Here is an 8472-nt window from a genome sequence, read left to right on the forward strand (position 1 = left end):
AGAGAGATAGAGAGAGAGATACCCAGGCCTTTCAGCAGCCCACCGACAAGTGCAACAACTTTGTCACACTATTAATATCCGCGCCGTGGCCGCCAAACTCAACGCGCTACAAGCCGCCCGCAACTGTTCGCCCCCCCCCCCCCCGCACAGCGGGTATCCCACACCGATTTCTGAACAGGTTTATAACACAAGCTGCAAAGCGATGGGTCTATTTCCACCGAGTACCGTAATTTCCAATTTCTAAGCGGAGGACAGAGAGAAGAGACAAAAGTGACAGATACTTAACCGGTGGAGATCCTCCGGCCGCTTCGGTGCGCATCGGGCAGCTGGAGCGACACCAGTTTCTGCCCGCGGTGTCATGGTTAGGACGCGCAGGACTTTACCAACAACAAAGAGGACAGTCCGCTCTCCTCTCCGTGGCTGTCTCTCATGTCTGTGCGGAGCTGAGGCTGCACAGCAGAGCATGCACAGCGCCTCGCCTGTTCACTGCACAAACTGCCTCTGAAATGTTCTGCTACATGTGGTACACTTATTTCCCCCTTTTCTTTCACTCTCTGGCTTTTAGTGTTAAAACTAGCATTTCTACATGAATAGAGAACACAATCAAAAGTGCAAGAAAAGCTGTTATAAACTAATTTTCAAATATTATTAAAATACCACTTACAAGTGAAAATGTTGTGAATCAATCTGCAAGTATTAAAATGCTACTTTTTGTCCTTTAAAGACAAAAAGAGCACACAGAGCTTAGTTTTAGTTCAAACTAAATTTTTCATAAAATGCAACAAAAATACACAGTCTTTGTCAGAGTTCCCTCATAACTTTCTAACTCTGAAGATTGTAATCTACATGCAGGTATGTTGGCAAAAGTCCTAAAAAGGTTGAATGCCAGAATAAATCAGCATTAAAAGAATTGTTAACAATCTCAAGCCCATGTATGTAGGCAAAACGTCAGGATGGCTGGAACATTTTTAACCTGAACAGTTTATGAACCTAAGCGATAAAGTCTATAAAAGGTCATAACCACTTAACACAAAAATAGCTCAATTAAAAAAAGAGACATTCAACGAATGACATATAACCTTTTTTGTTATCAGAATAAATTAATCTCAGGATGAGGGGATCAGTAATCCGTGGGGTCTGAGTGATAACTGGCATCAAAAATTGTCTGTATTGTAATGCAATTTGAATTGGCTGAATTACCTAGTTTGATCTGAATCTGACTTATATCATGTTGACTTTATGATTATATTTTTTCAGACATATCATAAATTTGAAAATGTCTGAATTAAATTTGGATCTATTTTGATTCTATCACAGCCATTTACCTGGTTAAGTGACATTTGCTGTTAAAACTACAAATTAATATTAAATTAAATCTATTCTTGAAATATCTTCATGTGAAAATAATGAGAAGTGGCAGTATTCAGTCTATATTTGATCTAAAATATAATTGTCATTTGTGTAACGTGTTGAAATGTTACATTAATAAGATGTAATGTGAATTCTTGCCTTTTTACTGCTGCAAGTGAAGCACTAACATGAAAATATGTTTTGTTTTGTTTTTTTGAGGGGGGTTGGCCAAACAGGTTGGACAGCAATTTGTTTCAAACTGCTGGACAGTTTGGACAGCAGTTTGAATGAACATTCAAATGTTCATTCAAGCCACGACCTGCATGAGATAACTTCACCGATTACATCTTTCAAAGGTGCCTTGATCCCTTCAGTCTCCTTTCCTGTTACGTGCTGCAATCAAGCTCCCTTTGTCAAACTTTTTTCAACAAGGAAATGTAAATCTAGAGATTCAAAAAGACTAATCTAATAGACAATTTGCTTTCATTTCAATTTGCAATGTGTGCTGGGTCAATAATAGAGAAGGTTGCAGAAAACAAATCACAAGTTTTCTAAATGACCATCTCAAATGCAAACAATATAAAACCCTACACTGCTATTAATGTATTACAAACATCAAAACAAAGCAGAGCTGTTTTTTTATCCAGCTCGCATTATCCACAAAAAATGACATATTCTAAAAACATTTCCTTTACATGTTGTGTTATAGTCTTAAAAACAACACTAAGTAGTGACAAATTTGTATCCACTTTATGCCATTAAAATAGATATTGGCACACTTGAAAGAGAAAGAATCACACAACACTACAATAATTGGTTTACATGGGAACCAGCTTTAGAGGAAGGCACAATTTGAACGACTGTTTCAGTTCCACAGTAGGTTTTAAAATATTGCCGGGCTTCTTAGATGCACTTGTCATTACTGCGATGACTTTATAATACAAAGACAAGAAGAGCAAATGCAGGATTAGAAGGCTGTTTCTGTTCTTTGATATCAGGCAGGCACCAAGCAGTCAAATCGTTTTACTGAATCCAACATGAAAGGCTGATGAAACATCACAAAACCATGAAAACATCTCAGATCACATTATTCAGTGGAACGACTTAAAAAGAGCAGCGTGAACAGGAGTCCACATTTCACACTCCATCTCATCACATCAACTGCAATGCCTGCTCACACCTGGAAACATGTTACAGTGTGAGCTGTGCACAGGATTTTAAATATTTATACAAGCAATAGGAATCATGAAAAGTATCCTATTGTTACAGCTTCCTCCAGGCTAAAGACACACACACACACATCACATTTTCACCTATTGCAACACGACAGCCATCTGACTGGTACTAAACTACATCATTTAAGAAAGGAAATAAGGCAAATAATCTCAAGAGTCAATCTGTGCAGCACCGAGTCAACTTTAAAGAACTTTATCTCAAAAGAAACAAAAGATAAATCTTTTACCAGTATGACTCAATGTGGTTCTTTGTGTGTTTACAGTTTGATTAAATGTTCCTACAATGACAATAGAGAAAATTCTGATTTGAGTGTAAATGTTTTACCTTGTGTTTGATTGTCATCCTCATGCTTCCTCCAGGTCTGAATCCTATCATTGTCGATTCCATTGTAAGCTTATTTAATGCATTATCCTGCAATAATAAGAAAGCCAGTCTAATTTCCCACAAAAGGAACGAACTGACTGGAGTAGAATATTGCTGTGTGAGTCTATCTGTGCAGTCCAATTCTTCCTGAAAGATAAAAAACAAAAATTCAGTGTACACAAGCCAATGTTAAATGTTTCCACAGTACTTAGAGCATGACTATTACCTCTTAATGTTTCACACAAAAAAGGTGATAAAGTAGGTTGCTGCCCCCTGCTGATATAAAGCTTCACTAACAGAGTTTCTTATACATATATACGGATTAAATTCTTCACTGCATTTACAGTAGATGTAAAAAAGAAAGTCATTTTCTGAGGATATCTGTTGAACTTCACACTTCTACAGTTCCCAAGTTGTTTTATGGCTGTCATTTGTTTCTACCATGCAAGGGAAAATGTTCATAGTTTATTATATTTGGTTACACTTTCAATGCCAATTATGACATCTAATGAAAGCTACTAAACATATTACATATGACTGGAGCATACCTGTAAGTATACATATCCATGACTTGTGTAACTTTACTGAATAATGCACACTTGTCATAATTATTTCAAAGTATTTCAAACACCATGAAACCAAGACCTATGGTATGGTGAAGAGCTCCCCGAAGTGTAATTTTAGCACCTAATTCACAGATTATTCCATCTTTTTTTTTGCTTGTTTGTAAATTGAATTCCAATTACCACAAATCACTAACTTCCTCCAGCAAATGACTGAGAACATGCAAACGATGCCAAATGGCCCCTGCTGAGACGGAAGGATGCAGAGAAGAATGAAAGTGCTTGCAGCTGTCGGAAATGAGGATTAAAAAGTCATCTATTGGGAAGTGCGGAAATTGATTGGGATATAATTGCACATCTACAAGAGCAAAAGAAAGATTCAGCCAAACTAAAAGAAATACATGCAAATGTTAACGGGGAGCCGACACACAAAGAAAGTAAAAGCATCACAAAGATCAAGAGGTCAAGTACAAAAAAACATCTGTATAAACCACTTTAACCTCCTTGGCCACAAGCACCAACTCTATAGAATTTGTTAAAAACAGTCATTACATAAAATGGATCACTGATCAAATATCCTCAAATTAAAGACTGGACTTTTCTATAACTTCAGAGTTGGAATATGCTGTTGCAGACAAAGATTTTTAAAAAAGAGATCATCACGTGTCAGAAACAACATTGAATTTCAAGCAAAATATATGAACTTAACATTCCTGCATTTTTTTTATTTATTGAGGGTTGAGATCAAATCTTTACCATTAAATAAATTACACAGCACTTGTTATCTGTTTTGTTGTTATTAATGCAATTAGACACATAATTACATAAAGCAGCAAAGGTGCAATAAGGTCAAAACTTTACTTTACAGTACATAACAACACTGAACAGTATTTTAAATAATTTTAGGACAACATTGAAAAAATTGTTTCTATGTTGTGATGAACTGCAAAGAATAATTTTGGATTATGAGAATAAACAAGCAAAAACTAAATGAACACAAGAAAACAGACACACAAACGAAAATAAAAACTCAAGAAGTTTCCAAGCAGATTCTGGTCGATCTGCTCCTTCCTTTTGCAGTTTTGGTAATTTTCAGCACAGAGTAGCAGTCATTTACTACATTTTCTGCCAATCATGCATGAATTTGTATCTGCCCTGGGGATGTTTTGCAGCTGATTTGAAAACCAATTAGAGTAGTTTTTAACCACCTCATTTCTAAAACCCATGATGATATGCTTAATTATGTGTGCAGCTGCCAAACCATTATTTTTTATATTTTTAAACAAATGATGTCTCAGAGAGTAAATATGGACAAAAACTTGTGAAAACATAAACATTATACTTTAAATTGGGCGATACAATAATTGTTCCACCTTTATTTAAACACCACACATCTTCAAGGTGGGATTCTAGTGCCATATTCAGAATAAGTACAGATCTGGGACTGTTCATGTGTTGCAGGACAAGAATAATCTGCAACCATGAAGCGCTATTAAGGGCATCAAGAGGATATAATCTAGTTTGATACTGATATGGTGTTTTACATGTTTCTAAATCTGCTGAGAGTGTATCTGAGTATTTTCATGAGGCAAATTTCTGTTACATTGTGAATGCAATCAGGCATGTTAAAACCATAATGTCGTATTTAGTTGCATTTTTATTAGCCATAAAAAGACTAAGTTGTTTTGCAAAACCTAAAATGAGATTGTCTGTCAGAAGTGCTGTTAATTCTCTTCAGAAGCCCATCTTTCGTGTTTCTTGGCAAGTTATATTCAAAGCAAACCATGGGGTAAGGATCTTCCTTTGTGGGCATTTTGTTGATTAAAACCTTATTTCCACTAAGCAGTAAGGCACAGGTCGGTGCATCAATCAATAAACTTTCTTGTGTTTTATGCTAATAGTGCCACTTTTAGTGTACTGTACAATTGTCTTTTGGACCCACAACTAAAGGGGGCCCAGTAAAGATATCGGATCAGAAAATATGGCTTGCCAAGCCACACTGTCCCATGTTGTACTTCTTAGTGGAAATAACGCAAAAGTGATAGAAACAAATAGGCAAGGTTTTCCCCAGTTGCTTCAAATTTAGGTACTTCAGATATTTATTTTGCCTTGATTCTGCTAATACAGATGAAAAGTCAACTACTAATCACAGAATAATCCCATTTTACTTTGGGTGTGTGTTCAACCCATTAGCTACCTTTAGGACAAATTAGTCTTCAGTCGGTCATAGGCACACAAATAGAGCTTTTCAAGAACATGTGAGTGAGCCCAACTGATTACTAAAACTTACAAAATCAGAAAATTTAGTTAAACTGAAAACCAACCATTTCAAAAATACAATTTGATATGTTATTATCACCAAAACAAACCCCTTTACTTCCACTATTACTCAGGAGATTATGCCCACAATCAATCTAACAGCTACATTCAATGTGGATTTTGTTTTTTTCTGCTTTTATAATCTTCCTATTTACAAGAGTTGAACGGTCCAGAACTACAATCAGTGGAAATTTCCTGAAACTAATTTAAGCTGTATCGGATACATGATATTAGATCACTTTATAAAAATGTACCCCAGTAATTTTTCAAATACACCTAACTACCAAAAACATGGCTATGAGCTGGTTTGCTTATTGCTATGAAATGGATGTAGTTTCTTGATGTAACGACAACAAGTGGGAACAAAACAGTCTTTCACATAATAGATCACTGTAGTTAAGAACAATTCAGTTTATAGACTACATTAAAAAGTAATCTCTATTGACTGGAAATGAGACCTTAAAGAATGTGGCCCATAGGAAGGTCATGGCATCAAACGTAATTAGTGAAAGTCTCTGTTTCTCTTTGAGACATTTAACTGCAACAGAAAGGCCTATTCATTCTTAAATTCAAAACTTTATGTATTGTAAGTCTTCTGTGTATTAGCCTAAGCATTTTGAGCATTGGTATTTTTAAAAACTCCTAAAAACTTCTGTTAATTCTTTTGAATGCTTCGTCCATCATTTGTACAAATACTATAGCACTCGTTTGCTGACCAACAAACAATTTATGTCTCCCTAGGTAGTAAAAAAAAAAGGTTTCCTTCCTAAATTTATCATAATAAAGTGTTCCCACGCTCTCAAATATCTAACTATAGTGAAGTACTACTAGAAGACAACTTCATGTCTCCCCAGTTCAGTTCATTCAGGGCTCTTTTGTTCCACCTGTCACTGTGGATTTAGATTTTCTTGTAGGTTTTGGGTGAATTGAGCTTATCTCAGCTGAAGACTCATTGATGAACAAAAGCCCATAAAAACAGTTTAAGAAACGCTCTTTTTCTATGCTTTCACAGCAGAGCTCTAATTTCTTTTAACTAGCTTTCTTCAAAATCAATAAGTGAAATTATGTCTTCTGCAAAGCACTTTTAACTGAAAATTGCAAAAGGTGCAAGGTTCAGCTGCAAACACTAAAAGTAGCTGAAGCAGTTACCAAAATGATTGAGACATTAAGGTTTTATAAAACTATGTCATGCTTTTTGGACCTCTTCAGAGTAGTTGGAGATTCCGAAAATGACCCAAATATTAATATCAATAGACTTTCAGAAAATGTATTCTGGAGTCCCGTTGCTGTCCTTTGTCCAGACTGAATAGATCATGCCTAACAAGTCTCGGAGTGTGTTAGACACAGAGGATTTAGCAATTTGAAGACTTTGAGTTTGTTCATGCTGAATATCATGCTTGTTCTGGTGTACCTGCATTCACAAAAAGGGAAAATGCCTAATTAAAAGGCCTACATTTCTAATGGTGCTATATGGTGGTTTATGCTAAGATGTACGACAAATAATGAATTGCTTGAAATCTGTCAGGTTTATGATAAATTCAAATCTTCACATACATTATTGGTTGTCTGTTTACAAGATATATATTCACTGGTCAAATCAAATGAAGCAATTTGTTACCACAAGAGGAAGAATGCAACCAAACAACACAGCACTGACATAAAAAAGCGTTACCAGACACAATAGACCGATGCACTAAACAATGGAACGTTACGGTTTTCATCCCTGCAAAAGCAGTCATCATACCTGCTGATGTACCACACTGTGTTCTTCGTGGTTCTGATGAGCTGAACCACAGACAACTCCCACCACTTCTTTACTGATCGGATACAGTCCTTCGTAGTCTGCAGTGAAGACTGACGCCATCTTTAATCACAACAGAGTCCATCTGTCGATGGTTGTTCTCTTTCTATCCTCTCTGTCTCTGTTCCAGTCTCTCTGTTCCAGCCCTCCGTTTGTTGTGGGGGGTTCTAATTTTCCATCCAACATCAAACCAGCATATCGACGGGCTCATGGGCCGCCCAGCAGGGGGGCGGCTTGAACATGCTGGACTGGCTGTTGTCTTTTTCCAAGCAGCAGATTAAGCAACCACATTTATTTTTCACAGTATTTCTTGGGTATCCCACAACAACAAAAAAAGGAAGAAAAATCAGCTTTTTGGCCCTTGACTTCAACAAGTCTGGGTTTAAAAAGTCACCAATGATTTTTCCTGTTTTTCCAGATTGTATATTTTCCTAAAATGTGACAGATTGAATTTTAAACTCTTTTTAAAAGAAAACTTTGTCGCTCATAAATCACAATCATTTGAACTACTTTTTATATGTCCAAGTCTACTGTATGGAAAAAAGTCAACTTAAATAAAACTCAAATGGTGCTCTTTTTAAGAAAACAAAATTCAAACATAAGTCAGTCCAGTTGAAGTATTTACATTTTCTCTTAATCCTGTTTAGTTCTTAATGCAAACTAAGATGATTATAGTAATTATTTCCATCAACAAAACCCATTAAGTCATCATTAACAGGAGCCAGTTACCTTCACCTTGCTCTCACGTTGTGTTGCTTTCCCAGTCTTGTTTCCATGGTCCACATTGAATGGGTCCATGTTTGTCACTGTAATCTTTCTCTTGTTCATAAAGCTGCCCAA

At 36.2% G+C, this 8472-nt stretch overlaps 1 protein-coding gene across 2 annotated transcripts in view; it reads right to left on the reverse strand.

The window, feature by feature from the left end:
• Window positions 1-7954, reverse strand: part of axin1 (axin 1) — a 29627-nt gene extending 21673 nt beyond the window's left edge. Inside the window, exons 1-2 of one of the 2 annotated variants that reach the window (XM_028042829.1) lie at window positions 7576-7954; window positions 2911-3096 (exon numbers count right to left, since the gene is read on the reverse strand). The gene's annotated coding sequence lies outside the window, so the exon portion shown is untranslated. Of the gene's footprint in view, window positions 1-286; window positions 3097-7575 lie in introns of both variants that reach the window. The other variant, XM_028042828.1, reaches the window with a different exon arrangement.
• Window positions 7955-8472: the final 518 nt, after the last annotated feature.

This window comes from Xiphophorus couchianus, chromosome 16 (assembly GCF_001444195.1).
Source record: "Xiphophorus couchianus chromosome 16, X_couchianus-1.0, whole genome shotgun sequence".
Taxonomy (NCBI): domain Eukaryota; kingdom Metazoa; phylum Chordata; class Actinopteri; order Cyprinodontiformes; family Poeciliidae; genus Xiphophorus; species Xiphophorus couchianus.